The sequence below is a fragment of the Schistocerca serialis genome, chromosome 2 (genome assembly GCF_023864345.2).
Source record: "Schistocerca serialis cubense isolate TAMUIC-IGC-003099 chromosome 2, iqSchSeri2.2, whole genome shotgun sequence".
NCBI classification, from domain to species: Eukaryota; Metazoa; Arthropoda; class Insecta; order Orthoptera; family Acrididae; genus Schistocerca; species Schistocerca serialis.
In genome coordinates, this window is record NC_064639.1 from 255,525,947 (window position 1) to 255,542,114 (window position 16,168).

The 16,168-nt window shown below is 42.5% G+C and overlaps 1 protein-coding gene across 2 annotated transcripts in view; it reads right to left on the reverse strand.

Annotated features, from left to right (window-relative positions):
• The window catches only part of LOC126457011 (caspase-1-like), a 119,183-nt gene that overhangs the window by 98,806 nt on the left and 4,209 nt on the right, over positions 1-16,168 (reverse strand). The window contains exon 1 of one of the 2 annotated variants that reach the window (XM_050092983.1): positions 11,346-11,480. The exons of the other annotated variant lie outside the window; for it this stretch is intronic. The gene's annotated coding sequence lies outside the window, so the exon portion shown is untranslated. Of the gene's footprint in view, positions 1-11,345; positions 11,481-16,168 lie in introns of those variants that run through there. 2 annotated transcript variants of the gene reach the window in all.

Consider the following 16,168-nt stretch of genomic DNA (forward strand, 5'->3'; position numbering starts at 1 on the left):
GACTCTTCGGTGAAGGTATGTTCTCGAAACTTTGACAAAAGCCCGTACCGAGCTACTGAGCGTCTCTCCTGCAGAGTCTTCCACTATCGAAGCTGTAGGTAGTTCGGGCAGTGGTCATACACTGAAGCGCCAAAGAAACTGGTATAGGCATATGTACTCCAATACAGAGATGTGTAAACAGGCAGAATACGGCAGCACCTATATAAGACAACAAACGTCTGGTGCCGTTGTTAGATCGGTTACTGCTGCTACATTGGCAGGTTATCAAGATTTAAGTGAGTTTGAACTTGGTGTTACAGCTGGCGCACGAGCGATGGGAGACAGCATCCCCAAGGTAGAGATGAAGTAGTGATTTTCCCGTACGACCACTTCACGAGTGTACCGTGAATATCAGGAATCCGGTAAAACATCAAATCTGCGACATCGCTGGGGCCGGAAAAAGGTCCTGCAAGAACGGGACCAACGACGACTGAAGATAATCGTTTAACATGACAGAAGTGCAACCCTTCCGAAAATTGCTGCAGACTTCAATGCTGGGCCATCAACAAGTGTCAGCGTGCGAACCATTCAACGAAACATCATCGATATGGGCTTTCGGAGCCGAAGGCCCACTCGTGTACCCTTGATGACTGCACGACACAAATCCTTAAACCTCGCCTGGGCCCGTCAATACCGATATTGGACTGTTGATGACTGGAAACATGTTGACTGGTCGGACGAGTCTCGTTTCAAATTGTATCGAGCGGACGGACGCGTATGGGTATGGAGACAACCTCATGAATTCAGGACCCTGCATGTCAGCAGGGGAATGTTCAAGCTGGTGGAGGCTCTGTAATGGTGTGGGCCGTGTGTAGTTTAGAGTGAAATGGGGCCCCTGATACGTCTAGATACGGCTCTGACAGGTGTCACGTACGTAAGCATCCTGTCTGATCATCTGCATCCATTCATGTCCATTGTGTATTACGACAGACTTGGGCATTTCCAGTAGGACACTGCAACACCCCACACGTCCAGAATTGCTACGTAGTGGCTCCAGGAACACTCTTCTGAGTTTAAAAACTTCTGCTAGCCACCAAAATCCTCAGACATGAACATTATTGAGCATATTTGGGATATCTTGCGACGTGCTGTTGAGATCTCTACCCCTTCGTAGTCATTGCGGATTTATGGACAGCCCTGCAGGATTCAAGGTGTCAGTTCCCTCTAGCACTACTTAAGATATTATTCGAGTCCATGCCACGCCCTGTTGCGGCACTTCTGCGCGCTCGCGGGGGCGAGGGGTAGGGGGGGTGAAGGGGGGGAGGCTACACGATATTAGGCAGGTGTACCAGTTTCTTTGGCTCTTCAGTGTATATACGTACAGGCAGTTGCTCCAAATGGTTCAAATGGCTCTGAGCATAATGGGACTTAACATCTGAGGTCATCAGTCCCCTAGAACTTAGAACTACTTAAACCTAAGTGACCTAAGGATATCACACACATACATGTCCGAGGCAGGATTCGAACCTGCGATTGTATCGGTCGCGCGGTTCCAGACCGAAGCGCCTAGAACCGCTCGGTCACAGCGGCCGGCAGGCAGTTGCAACAGACCACCAAATCAAGGGTATATTGAGAGAGGGACCTCGTCTAGCAATGGTCACCGAGGACATTTTCGATCCACCTCGTAGTAAACACTTTCCCTAATTAGCAGGGAGGCGAGGCCCACGAGAAAGACAGGCAGTGGCACGTACTGCACGGCACGTGACACTGCAGGTCTTACGAGTGCCAACAGCGGGGAGCGAGTAACTATTTCAGACGAGTTTAATCACTTTTGACTGCGCATTTAAATGCAAGAAAGCTGTCGATAGCAGACTTCAGACTTTTAGTGGGTACCTCTTCCATTACACATAGATTTCCGATGAGTCCTGCACGAAGCCGAGCGTTGGGATATCTGGCGGACAAGCTGATTAGTGTGACGTCACAAGTTCTTTGCGGGATCCGTATTTCTCGTGGACCCCGCAGAGAGCAGATATCCCTTGCCGCGAGTTTATTTGGCTCTGTGAAGAAAACTAGGGCTCCCTTATCGCTATTTTCGAAGTTTATGTTCTATGTTTCAGAAGGTTTTCCACGGCAGCGAAGAAAACATTTCTGCATCTTAGGGTGAAAATACTGTTAACGGCAAGAAGCAGACGTGTAATTAGAGGAAGGAGCGGCTTTACTACGTTTCCACCTTACACTGTGCCATACTTTCCGATGCACTGTGTTTCTGGAGAAACAAGAGACGTTAGATGAGTGTATATTATTTTTAAGTTGCTGTTATTGTTGTTGTGGTCTTCAGTCCGAAGACTGGTTTAATGCAGCTCTTCATGCTGCTCTATCCTGTGCAAGCTTCTTCATCTCTGCGCAACTACCGCGACCTACATGTATTTGAACCTGGCTTGTTGTGTTCACCACTTGGTCTCCCTTTAAAACGTTTACCTCCCAACACTTGCATTACCAAACTGACGACTCCTCCACGCCTCAAGGCATGCCCTATCAACCGATTCATCCTTTTAGTCAAATTTTGCTATAAATTTCTTTTTTCCCAGTTCGATTCAGTACCTACTCATTTGTTGTTCGATGTATGTATCTAATCTTCAGCATTCTGCTATAGCATCACATTTCAAAACCTTCTATCCTCTTCTTGCCTGAACTGTTTTACGGTTTGTAGTTTTTTCGTTTGACGCTTGTTTCGTGAAATAATTTGCCGGTCACGATGAATGGACCACCCTGTATATGCATCGCCGTATCTGATTCTCTACACATGAAGTGCATAGCGGACTGAAGATGGCATTAATGAGATCCCGAAACTGATCAGAAAAACAAAATAACAACTTCTGAAAACATACAGCTGGTTAGTAATTTTTCTTTGGTAAATATCTGACCTGTCGCTGTCCCGTATCCACTATGGATCAACAGATAAATTTGTAGTTGGTGTGATGAATGGCAGCTTGCTCGAAATGTAGAAAAATGTAGGTTAATCCAGATGAGTAGGAAAAACAATCCCTAATGTTGAAATACAGCATTTCTCGTGTACTGCTTGTAACAGCCATCTAGGTGTAACGTTGCAAATCAATGTGAAATGAAACGAGCGCGTAAGGATTGTAGTAGGGTAGGCGAATGGTCGACTTCGGTTAACTGGGAGAATTTTAGGAAAGTGGAACTTATATATATAGGAGACCGCGACTGATGACCTCAGATGTTAAGTCCCATAGTGCTCAGAGCCATAGGAGACCGCGTATAGAACATTAGCGTGTCCAATTTTTGAGTAATTTTTGAGTTTGGGATCCCCACCAGGTCAGATTAAAGGAAGACATCGAAGCAATTCAGAGGCGTGCTGTTAGATTTGTTTCTGATAGGTTATATCATCATGCTAGTGTTACGGAGATGCTTCGTGAACTCAAATGGGAATCCCTGGAGGGAAGTCGACTTACTTTTCGCGAAAAACTACTGAGAAAACGTAGAGAACTGGCATTTGAAACTGACTGTAGAACGATTCTACTGCCGGCAACGTACATTCCGCTTAAGGATCACAAAGGTGAGATAAAAGAAATTAGGGCTTGTTCGGATGCATAGAGACAGTAGTTTTTCCTCGCTCTATTTGCGAGTGAAACAGGAAAGTAAATCACTATTAGTGGTACCGTGTATCCACCGCCATGCCTCATTCGGTGGCTTGCGGAGTATGTACGTAGTTGCAGATGTAGAAGGAGGTTCAAAGGGGCGGCTTAGAAATTATTTTCGACAGCGGCCAAGGGAAACAACGCAATCTGTCGATAAAGCGGATAGTCAGATTTGCTGTGTATCTGTGCTGCGGGTCCAAAGCATATGAAGATGCCGGTTAGCAATATTATTTCCCCGCGTTACAGGTAGCGAAAAAGTTTTCATTTCAGCAATTCAGTTATGTTTGTACTGCAGAAGCAACCACAATTAAAGAAACAGTGATGTTAGTTATCAGGTAATGGAGGAAAACAAATTTAGGTGACAATACTGTTGTGGAGCAAATGGAGCATCGGAAGTGGAAATCCGACTATGACGTGGTGTGGCTAGTAATTAAAGTCAAGCAATAAAATAGATCTATTCACGCAGTGTCGTTAAAAGGGCGCTCAAGTACTCGTCGCAAGTAACGAGGGAGTTAGCGCAAGCTGCGACTGCAATTGCACCAAAGAAACGTGTAAGAGTTCTACAAGTACATTACAAATAAACGCACAGTATTTGCAGTCGAAAATTACACTGAACTTGACAGTTATGCGTATGTTCAGTGGTTCAAATGGCTCTGAGCACTATGGGACTTAACTTCTGAGGTCATCAGTCCCCTAGAACTTAGAACTACTTAAACCTAACTAACCTAAGGACATCACACATCATTGCCCGAGGCAGGATCCGAACCTGCCACCGTAGCGGTCGCGCAGTTCCAGACGTAGCGCCTAGAACCACATGTGCAGTCACCGAGCTCAAAAAATGGGTTGTTGGTAGCTCTTGACAAAAGATTACGAGAATGAACATGACCACAAAGTGTAAAATGCCGTTAACAGACTTCTTACCACAGTAGGACAACTTCATGAATGCCCAAATGAAGTAGTCTACCGAGTCACACTGCGCTTGAACATCAAAAATAAGTCCGGGCGGTGTTTGAAACTTCTCTACAGTCCAGGAGTACCGAACAAAGTCTGCGAAGACTGGAGAATAGAACTGGTTGTGGAGATTACCTGTCCGCAGCCCGTGGTCGTGCGGTAGCGTTCTCGCTTCCCGCGCCCGGGTTCCCGGGTTCGATTCCCGGCGGGGTTAGGGTTTTTCTCTGTCTCGTGATGAGTGGGTGTTGTGTGATGTCCGTAGGTTAGTTAGGTTTAAGTAGTTCTAAGTTCTAGGGGACTGATGATCGTAGATGTTAAGTCCCATAGTGCTCAGAGCCATTTGAACTTTTTTTTTTGGGATTAGCTACCAGCAACGACGTTGAAACCTCGACGGTGGTGTGATCTGATTGTCGTTATGGATACTGTGATCTTCAATCCGCTTCACCACCGCCTTGAACTGTTGGAAAATAGTACATCAACTGGGTGAATGTAAGATGCGCACCAAGGAGGGACGGTCTCGACAGTGTACACGGAGTTTTGCGGTCGGATAGCATCGATATGAGTCCTGTAATTATATATACTCGCGAATCAATCAGAAGAAGAGATTCCTTCGCTGCGTATGGGAAGTAGACGTCTTGAAAGAATTGCGTCAGTATTTTTTTCGTGATTAGGCCGGACTTCGAGGCAACTTGGATCAGATTTTGTAGTTTCAGCATGCGTTGCACTACTCGCATTCCAAACTGACCTCTAGGTTCCTGGTAAATTACCAGTATCTTTGGAAGCACGTATTCACTTGCCGACGTAACGGGTTGGATGGCGTAAAAATGAGTTGTTGCATGGTAACTACGCACCGAAGTTCTCACTGACTTTTCTCCCTTGAAATGTGGATTTCGCGATGAGTGAAGTTCGTTCCGTACACCCCTCCGGTCGGTGTTATAAATCCGTATACGTTCCATGGCGTTCATTAAGGACGTTACCTCCTTGCGAAATCTGTCACGTCTTTCATTCACGTAACCATTTGTATTCCAGGCTTTAGTGGTTACATATTTTGTTATTGCCCAGGAGCCAAGATGTGTCTCCATTTAAACCTTGCAATTAATCCATGGACAGATCCAGTGAATCGAATCAGTCCTATTTCTCGGGCCTTTTCCAAACACCAAGCACGAATATCCCTGTCGCGAACATTAGCGCCTACAACAGTTGTCGCCAACCTGAATTTTTCAGCTACATAATCGTGAAGCAGCTTAAGTTTTGAGTCCTGGCCTTCCTCCCATTTCTCTACCACGTGACGTAATTATCGTAGATGGCGTAGGCCTATGTCTTGCACCACACGATATCGTTTCTGTACTGTACTGAAGCTTGATCTTTCAGTTTCCCCTATATACCGGAATGCAATTATCTCCTTTGCCTTTTCAAAGGTTATATCACCCCACTTCTTCCTCTTCAGTGGGCTTGGCAGATAAGCAGACGACTGGCTTCCATCATTTCGTTAACAACTCTTCGTCACTATCAGATCCTGGAATATGCAAAAGTTTTTCACACTCAGACAAGTCTTCTTATGCGTATTCATATTCTTCTATATAATCTATTGTATTTTCGTGATGTACTCGTATGTTATTATCATTGGTTGCCACTGTTTCATCTGACACACTGATTATGAATGCTGCTGCATTTATCCCCTTTACTGTAGTTCTGTGGATCTTCTTTTGTGTTTGTAATGGCTGACAATCATGCTCACTATATTCGCAGGATTCATTATCACACAGTTACGTTGACAATGAGGTTAACGTGACGCGCTACGAAACTGGTAACACCAAAACGGACGGATTAACAGCCTAGGTTAATGTAACGCAGACGACGGTCACTATTATATTGGTTTCCTTGCTCATGCGTAATGTCTGTCTGGTTCCCGTAGATGTCACATCGGACACTTTTTTAGGAGACCTTCGGTACAGAGTGGCGTGTGTCGACCACTGCAAATAACTACATTAATTAGAGGAACACTGTTTACGACGACTAAATTTTCTAAATTCACAATATCATTTTAGGTATGGTCCACTGTGGACGGAATATTGCATCTTCGTAGCTTACAGTGTAATTGGCGACGACAGTTTATACATTTTTGTAATCAGCAGCTCAAACATATCACAGCTCAGTCGCAACTGCGACCGCAAGTTGCACTGACTCTCTTGTAAATAGATATCTTCCGTATTCCGACTTTCTCCGCTTTTCCAGAGAAGAGGTAAATCACCAATGCGATACAATAGTGGCAAATATCACAGCAGGTAAATGGGATATGCACAATTCTGTCCAGCGCATGATACAGACAAAAGTGAAGAATCTAGCGAGGAGGCATGTGAAATCAATTATTCGAGTACGTTCGGCTCCTGTAAGTTTTCCTGCGCACTTCCGCACGACCTACTTCTAAACCTCGTCCTATTACCAAGTTCTAAACTTGCTCTGCACCAATAGAAATTGCTGGAAAATCTCGCGAAAACGCGGTTTTCTTTCCTGACAAGTATTAAATTCCTAATGAGTCAGAACAATCTCGAAATTAATAGCTTAACAGCGCGTAACTTGCATGAAGCGGACGTAAATCTCTGGCATATCAAATACTGATCAGACTAAAATATATATGTACAAAATAAATTACTTGGTTGCATTCGCCAATGTTAAAGCACACTCGTAAGTAGGTGTATTATTTCTAGCAAAAGGTCGCTACGATTGAATTGAAAAAAAAAAAAAATCGTTGAGTAACTACCCTGAAGTTGAAACACACATTGTACGAGGGCGGTTTGATAAGTCTGATAAAAAAAAAAAAGCATGAGAAATGTTTCGTAGACTATTCACTTTTCTTCTCGCAGTTGTCTCTTTTGAGTATACACAGGGTCCAGTGATCTTCAGACTTTTTCGGCCAATCGGAAAGGTAGATTCTGTCACATTCTGCAAAATACTCGTTGACTACAACTATCACTTCCAAGGCTGACGAAAATTTCTTCCCAGCAAGCCAAGGTTTCATGGTAGGGAACAAGAAGAAGTCATTTTGGCCTAATTCTGATGAATGGGGTGGATGAGGAATTTGCGCTTTCGCCATTGGTATCGCTGATGTGTGGGATGGTGCATTATAACGGTGAAACAGCACATTTTTGCGTGCCAATCTTGGTCTTTTTTCAGCCAACGCAAGTTTCAAACGATGGAGCAATGAAGCATAATAGGTTTCGTTGTGGTTGTGCCTTTTCCATGGAATCTGTGAGGATTATTCCTTCGAAATCCCAAAAAACAGTGGCCGTCGCCTTAACAGTTGACAAAATGGTCTTCGCTTTTTCGGTGCCCTTCACCAGAATTTGTCCACTGTTTTGACTGCCGTTTTGACTCTGGTGTGCAATGATGAATTCAGGTTTCGTCAGCAGTCACAAACTAGCGCAAGATGTCCTGCGTATTGCGATTAAACATCACCAGACATTTTGTTGAACTATCCCCCATGGTACACAAAGCAGATCAGAACACTGCTGCAGAAACAACGAAAAAAGCATGCCAAATTTAAACGAACGCAAAATCTCCAAGACTGGCGATCTTTTACAGAAGCTCGAAATTTAGCGCGTACATCAATGAGAGATGCTTATAACAGTTTCCACAACCATACTTTATTTCAAAACCTGTCAGAAAATCCAAAGAGATTGTGTGCTATGTAAAGTATGCTAGCGGCAAGACCAGTCAATGCACTTTCTGCGCGATAGCAATGGAAATATTGTCGACGACAGTGCTGCGAAAGCAGAGTTAATGAATACAGCCTTTCAAGAAAGTTCGTAGGAGTAAGCCATTAAATTACATGTCTATATCATTAACGTCAATATGAAGCTGGATTTTGGATCATATATTGCATTCGAACATTACGAATTTCAACGAAGAGAACTGTCTATTCACACACAATCAACACGGACTTAAAAAATATCGTTCTTGTGAAACACAACTAGCTCTTTACACACACGAAGTGTTGAGTGCCATTGACAAGCGATTTTAAATTAATTCCGTATTTGTAGATTTCCAAAAAGTTTTTGACACTGTACCGCACAAGCGTCTTGTAGTGAAATCGCGTGCTAATGGAATATCATCTCAGTTATATGACTGGATTCGTGACTTTCTTTCAGAGAGGTCACATTTAGTAGTAATTGACGGAAAGCTATAGAGTACAACGGAAGTGATTTCTGGCGTTCCAAAAATGGTTCATATGGCTCTGAGCACTATGGGACTTATAATCTGAGGTCAGCAGTTCCCTAGAACTTAGAACTTCTTAAACCTAACTAACTTTAAGGACATCACACACATCCATGCCCGAGGCAGGATTCGAACCTACGACCGTAGCGGTCACGCGGTTCCAGACTGTAGCGCCAGAACCGCTCGTCTGGCGTTCATCAAAGTAGTGTTATACGTCCTCTGCTGTTCCTTATCTACATAAACGATTGAGGAGACAATCTGAGCAGCGGAATTAGGTTGTTTGCAGATGATGCTGCCGTTTATCGTCTAAAAAAGTCATCAGCATATCAAAACAAGTTTCAAAACGATTTAGGAAAGACATCTGAATGGTCCAAAACTGGAATCTGACCTAAATAATGAAAGGTGTGAGGTCATCCATATGAGTGCTAAAAGGAATCAGTTAAACTTCGATTACACTATAAATCAGTCAGATCTAAAGGCCGTAAATTCAACTAAGTACTTAAAAATTACAATTACGAACAATTTAAATGGGAAAGACCACACAGAAAATATTGTGGGGAATGCAAGAAAAAGACTGAGTTTTATTGCCAGATCTACTAAGGAGATTGCCCACATTACGCTTGTCCGTCCTCCTCTGGAATACTGCTGCGCGATCTGGGATCCTTCGCAGATGGGATTAACGGAGAGCATCGAGAAAGTTCAAGGAAAGGCAGTATGTTTTGTATTATCGCGAAATAGGGGAGTGTCCCTGGCGTGATACAGAATTTGGGGTGGAAATCATTAAAACAATGGCTCTTTTCGTTGCGGTGGAATCTTCTCACGAAATTTCGATCACCAACTTCCATCTGCGAATGCGAAAATATCTTGTTGACGCCATCATCATAATAAAATAAGGAAATCAAAGCTCGCACATTGGAATAATAGAGAATTATTGTGAAGGTGGTTCGATAAATCCTCTGCCAGGCGCTTAAGTGTGATTTGCAATCCACGTAGATGTAGATTGTGCCGGATGCGCTTTCGGTCGACTGTAAGCGATCACAGCTCTCACCTCGCACAGATTCTTAAAAGCCAACGATCCGTGCAGAATGTTATACACTCGCTAATCTGAGATGCCGACAATCTCAGGAATCTCATGAATTTTTATTTGGCGGTCTTGCATTACCAAATCATGGATTTTGTCAATGGTTCCCTTTATTATGGCCTCATTCGACGGCTGGTGCTTGACCGAACACGTTTAAATTCTTTAATCCAAAAGCAAACGGTTCTCAGTGATGAAGGAGTCCGCGTGAACTTAATCCACTTCTGTTGTGGTTTGTTCAGCAGTCCAACCCTTCAAATGAAAATGTTTAAAAACAGCACGGAATTCGGTTTTTTCCATTTTCAATTGCAGTCTACACATTGACCAATTCAGACGCTGTCAACAATCAATTGTACGCTATACATTATTGAAATTCTTCACACGATCCTTGGAATAATCATACTTATCAACCACGAAGGCACTTCAAAAATGTTTCGTTCTTCCAAGGAAATTTACCAGACTTATCAACTCAACTGTAGTTCACAGTCTTTCTCTCTCTATCTATTTTATTACTAGAATTTCAAGCCTGTATGGATAGAAATGAAAAGTACCTAAAGTATCAAAGATTGCATCTGAACGTAGGAGAATATGTAGCTATGTAATGCAAAGTTTCCACGGCGGTGTCTTGAAAAAAGCTGCACAGATATCCAGGCATTAGAGGTACAGAAATGTAAAACTACACGTGTAACAAAAAGCAAGAAAAGTAGTATTCTATGATTAAAATATGAACGAGTTACAACTGGAATCAGGTAACTCACATACGTGGATGTAACAGTTTGTATGGACATGATGTGGAATGAGCCCATAGGCTCAGCCGCAGATAAAGCAGGTGGCAAACTTCGGTTCATTGGCGGGATACTAGGAGACTGCTTAAAAAATACTAATGCGACGCATCTTAGAATACTGCTCGAGTGTGCAGGACACATACAAGATAGAACTGGCAGTGGTTATTGAATGTATACAAAGAACGGCAGCACGAATGGTCACAGGTTTGTTTGACTCAAAGGCGAGCGTCACGGAAATGCTTAAAAGAATTGGCAGAAGCTTGACGGATGCTGATTATCTCACGAAAGCCTGTTACAAAGTTTCAAGAACCTTTACTAACCGAGGAACGCTGGAATATACTTCAAACATGTACGTAACGTACGAGTAGGGACCGCGAAGACAAGATTAGACTAATTACAGGGTCATCAAGCAATCAATTTTTTCGTCATTGGAACATGAAAAACGCTAATATGTGATTCAGTGCTAAGCATCCTCTGCCATGCACTTCAATGTGATTTGCAAAGTTTGTACGTAAATGTAGACGCAGTAACTTAGTTGGGGACTGTAGAAGATTCTTCCAAACGAAGAATAAATAAATAAATAAAAAATACCTTCGTGCTTAGCACACTGCCGGGATGTAGCTGTTGGACAATACAAATTGTAATTTCGTCACGTCTGTCGTGGTGATATTTCCTTACCTTAGCGACTGTCCTGTAGTTGTCAAATCACCGCCTGTCTAGACTGGCAGCCGAATGACGACTGCAAGTGACAGACACTGCGAGTGTGATTCTATCGATGGAACGGCGGCGTCGTTGCGCCGTCGGGATGTGATGTGCTCCGTGTATCGGTATGGCGGGCCATCCTTATCTGTGATACACGATATCGGTCCTCTCACGGCCGGCAAACGAGTTCACTGCCAACACATATCAGCAGAAGACCGGTGTATTGGCGCGCAAATACGCCGCGTTCAGAGAACGAAGAATGCTAACAGGGAAGTAGCCGACTGTACTAACTACGAATAGCAGTCACTGGGTTCCACCACACGTGCTCCAGTATTACGCAAGCTGGCAGGAAATCACGATTTTTCCTGAAATTAAGATTGCTCACAGTAGAAACAATAATTGAACATTAACCTAACTGGAAAAAGGAAAGAAGCATTCAGCCGCCGACTAGGTAGGTAGGAACAGAGCACGAAGGTGAATTGACGGAAAGATATGGAAGGAAATCGGTCGTGTATTTTTCGATGAAACGATGCCGGAGCGTTAACATATAGCGAATTAAGGAAGCTACGGAAAAAATGAGGAACGAAACATTAGGTCATTTGGATAACACTGGAGCAGCAAACGAACTGTGGCTGGAGGGCCTATATACAGAGAGTGTGAGTGGTCAATGCTCGTTAGGCCGTAGATAACATGCGCAGGCTGCCGCCGCTTTTTCTTTTTTTTTTTTTTTGCCAGAATTCGGGCGGGAAATGCTGTCGCCTGTTGACTGTCACAAGATATGGATCTGACAGACATTACAGCGGAAATTCTAGCTTGTTATTTTGTATATGACTACTACACATTTAATGTGGAGTGAATTAAAGGCCGGCCAGTGTGGCTGACCGGTTCTAGGCGCTTCAGTCTGGAACCGCGCGACCGCTACGGTCGCAGGTTGGAATCCTGCCTCGGGCATGGATGTGTGTGATGTCCTTAGATTAGTTAGCTTTAAGTAGTTCTAAGTTCTAGGGGACTGATGACCTCAGATGTTAAGTCCCATAGTGCTCAGAGCCATTTGAAGTGAATTAAAGTGGTGCTTGACACAGCGTATTAACTATTTATTACGATTTTCGGGAAAAATGGGAATCGACCAGGAAAAAAAAGAGTTTTATTTACATGATTTTAGCCACTCTGAAGCGATTTCAGAGTTTCCTGCTTGTATATTCATTGTTGAACTTAGCATCGTCTAAACGTCAAGCAGTTGTTTCCTTCCTAGCTAATACATTTTAGATGAGATCATTTTCGATCTAGAAGCTCGTCTTATACCGGGAAAATGCAGAAGACATACCTCTGTACGATGTTTAGAAACGCTAAAGAATGTAAGCAGGGTAAAACAGTTTTACAGTAGCCGGTTTTCGAAAACGAAACTTGTGTTACTACGGATACTCGAATATTCATGCGATTAGTAATTAAACATAAAAGGATTATGATCCACGATTTGTCAATTAACATTTCAATTCCACAAGTGCAATTCAAACAAAAGCGAAAAAAGTAATTTGGCGACAGCGAGAGCAGAACCGCAAACAGCACGATTTATAACGTTAACTGCTACTTACTGAACCACACGTGACATTACGGCAGACAGACGAAAAGTTATGTAGATAATACTGCCCAGAAATTTTAGATTCGATTTGTTTTCCTTCCAAGGCAAGAAAGCTGCAGACGTGGTATGCTATAAACCGAAACAGATTTCCAGTAGTCTTCGAAACTACAATCCAACTCCAGAAAACACTGCGAACGTACGAATCGAGAGAGGCCCTACGCAAAAATGGCGTCGAATCTGAGCAACCTATCACGTACGATTTCACGAATGACTCTCTCTCTGTCTCTCGTCTCTCTATACAGGCTCCCCAATTAGAGCCATTTTGAAGGAAATGCCCTGACATGCGCCTGAGATGTTTTAAGGTAACTATGGGCAACCGAAATCAACGACGCGGGATGTACTTTCGAGCCTGATTCCTTGCAATATGAATCTATTTTTGCTAACTGGTAAAATTTATTCCTTCGTGGGCAACTGTATATTGCCTGCACAATGTGCAATGGTTGCTGCTTCGGCTTATGTTGGGTGGCTGATGAGAGCACTTTGAATGTACTATCGCATTTGTTGATTCAGAAGTTCATTGCGTAAATGTTTATTTACTGTGAAATATTAATTTCTGCCTTAAATATATTGAAATGTTGTGTCATTGGAAGCGCCTCATTTATCTGAGATTGCAAACTTATTCAGTTTTGCATTAATATTTGATGTGAGTTATTGTCGAATCTCAAAGAGTTGTAACTTGGCCGTATTTAAGAGTGTCTGACACTACGGCATTTGCTGGAGCATATTCTGCAGAAAGGCAATGTGAGCATCAGCCGTCCAGATTCCCAGCTCTAGGATTTACTCGTTTACGGCGACGCGCTGATTATCTCTGCACCTGAGCTCGCCTGGGGCAGACACGTTCAACTATACTCCGTTCATCACCAGAATAAACCTGATGTAAACAAACACAAACGTGATGGTTTGTCAGCAGCCAGAACTCTCGTACACTGGTGTTGTTCCGCTCTTGGAAGTAGGTTCAACTTACTTATTACATATTTTATTACTATATCACTGTAAATTAAACTTTAAGACATTCAAATGTATTAACGGCCATCAACGTTTTTTTTAATCATACTTTAGGTACGTAATTTTTATTTCAAAAATCGTGTACAGTCACAGTCTTACAAAGCGCTACTTGTGCTCTGATTTTCTCACTGTTCATATTTACCGCGAAAATGGGTGACACTGCTTCCTGCTTCGTAGTGAAATACGCTCGCGGAACACCGTTAATGTCTAGAAACAACTTGTTGTCAATGTTTTTCACAACATTACAGAGAAAAACGAGCTTTGACATTTGTTGAGAGATACCATACAATAAATATAAGAGTCACGATTACGATTGCAAGCTTGGCATAATCAAAAGCGCCATTTTTGATAATCGAGCGAACTGGTGTGCGGTGGTTCGGAACCCTATGTGATCAACAGCTTTTTTGTTCCGTTTGAATACCGAAAGCATTTAAACATGAAATTTATCAAAATGTGGTAATTAGCTCATACTTAACCATCATTTTTTGATGAAAAATGTACGTCTTCTCGTTTCCAATTACATACCATACGCAGAATTCTGGTTTTCATTGCAAATACATATTCTTAATTATCGATGTATTATAAAAGATTGTTACAGATTTTGAAGTCAACAAATATTACACAGTTAAATTTTTTGGAGAAAAATGAAAAATCAAACACTCTTTGTTTGAATATTCCCACTGTTTTCTAGGACAGATGTCTCACACGAGCCAGGGTGATAACGCATCGTAGAAACACGGGAAACAATTTTCAGGGCTTCGAGCACAACATTATAAATGCTGCATTTTTACAGTTGTCACCGTACCACTGGTATCTGAACCCAATAGAACTGATCTGGAGGCAAGTTAAGGGATTTGTCGCGAGAAATAACAAGACACTTAAGCCGCCAAACTTACTGGAACTAATGCACGCAGCTTTGCCAAACGTCACTGCTGAACGATGGCGAAATGCAGAATAGCACGTCACAAAAGAGGAGGAGGAAATACGGAATTTTTGGTGGCTTGAGATTCTGTTGTTGATCGCCTCGTTATCAGCGTAGCAGTACTGAAATGTACCGCTTTCCTCGGAGTCCGATATGGAAGAAATTCAGAGATTACCAGACTAATAGCTACATGGTGAAATCCCAGCAGTGCGCTTTTACGCCGCACATAGCATATGCAGAAAAATTACCCTTGTTAAAGTCAGGAATTTTCATTACACTCGTTTTAGTTACAGTACTATGTTAGCTAAGATCGAGAACATGTTTTCCTTCAGATCACCTAAGAAGTGTACCGCCTGAGTTTTAACATTATTTCGTTCTGTCCAAGAATTAAATGATATTCAAGGCTATATTGTTCTCTGCTCGTCTCTTTTTACTTCTTTACTGCTACTGTTCACGTCACTGCACGTTAGTCGCTCAGTCCTTAGCTGGGAACTCCCTTGCCTACATCTCCATGCAGCGCGGTATGCTGTATTTATGGTATGTCACTTTCACCAGCATGCAAATTCCCCATTAGTTATCGATTTTATCTTAATTTATTACTACATGGGTTCTTGTCGATAGTTCCTACATTTTTTAAATTACTTTCTAGGCAGTTTTGGTGGATTTGTACCCTCAATCTAATGGTTATGTTCGACCAGCTGTGGTTCTCTCCGGGTACATGATAGGTGTTTTTGTTTTCTGGCTGGGTGTTCCAGCCCATTATTGGTTTTATGTCCTACTAGGTCGGCGGGTATTTCTTGACGATTCTTGTGGTTTTTTTTTTTTTTTTTTTTTTTTAAATCTAGGCACGCTGCACGCTTGAGGAATCGTGGAGTCGCGCTTTCCGCTTACCTGACGAATCGCTAATTTCGTCATTTATTCATAGACAAGGAGATTTCGGTCCCATCCATATAGCAAGTTTAATGTCATGATTTAAAATGTAGGTAATTTGCTCTGTTTCTCTTTATTGCTTGTAACAGACGGCAATTGTAGCGAAGGCTTTTTCTAATTTAACAGGTCTGTCCTGATGATGTGGCTTCAAAGCTACGAAACCGATCGATAAAAAAATTATTTACAGGAGTGGCCAAGCGGTTATTATTCAAGATGTTCTTACTGTTGTTATGAACAGTACTGTTCTTGATAGTTTGTTGTGTTAAACAATTGCAAGGTGCCTGATAAGAACTTGATTTGCAT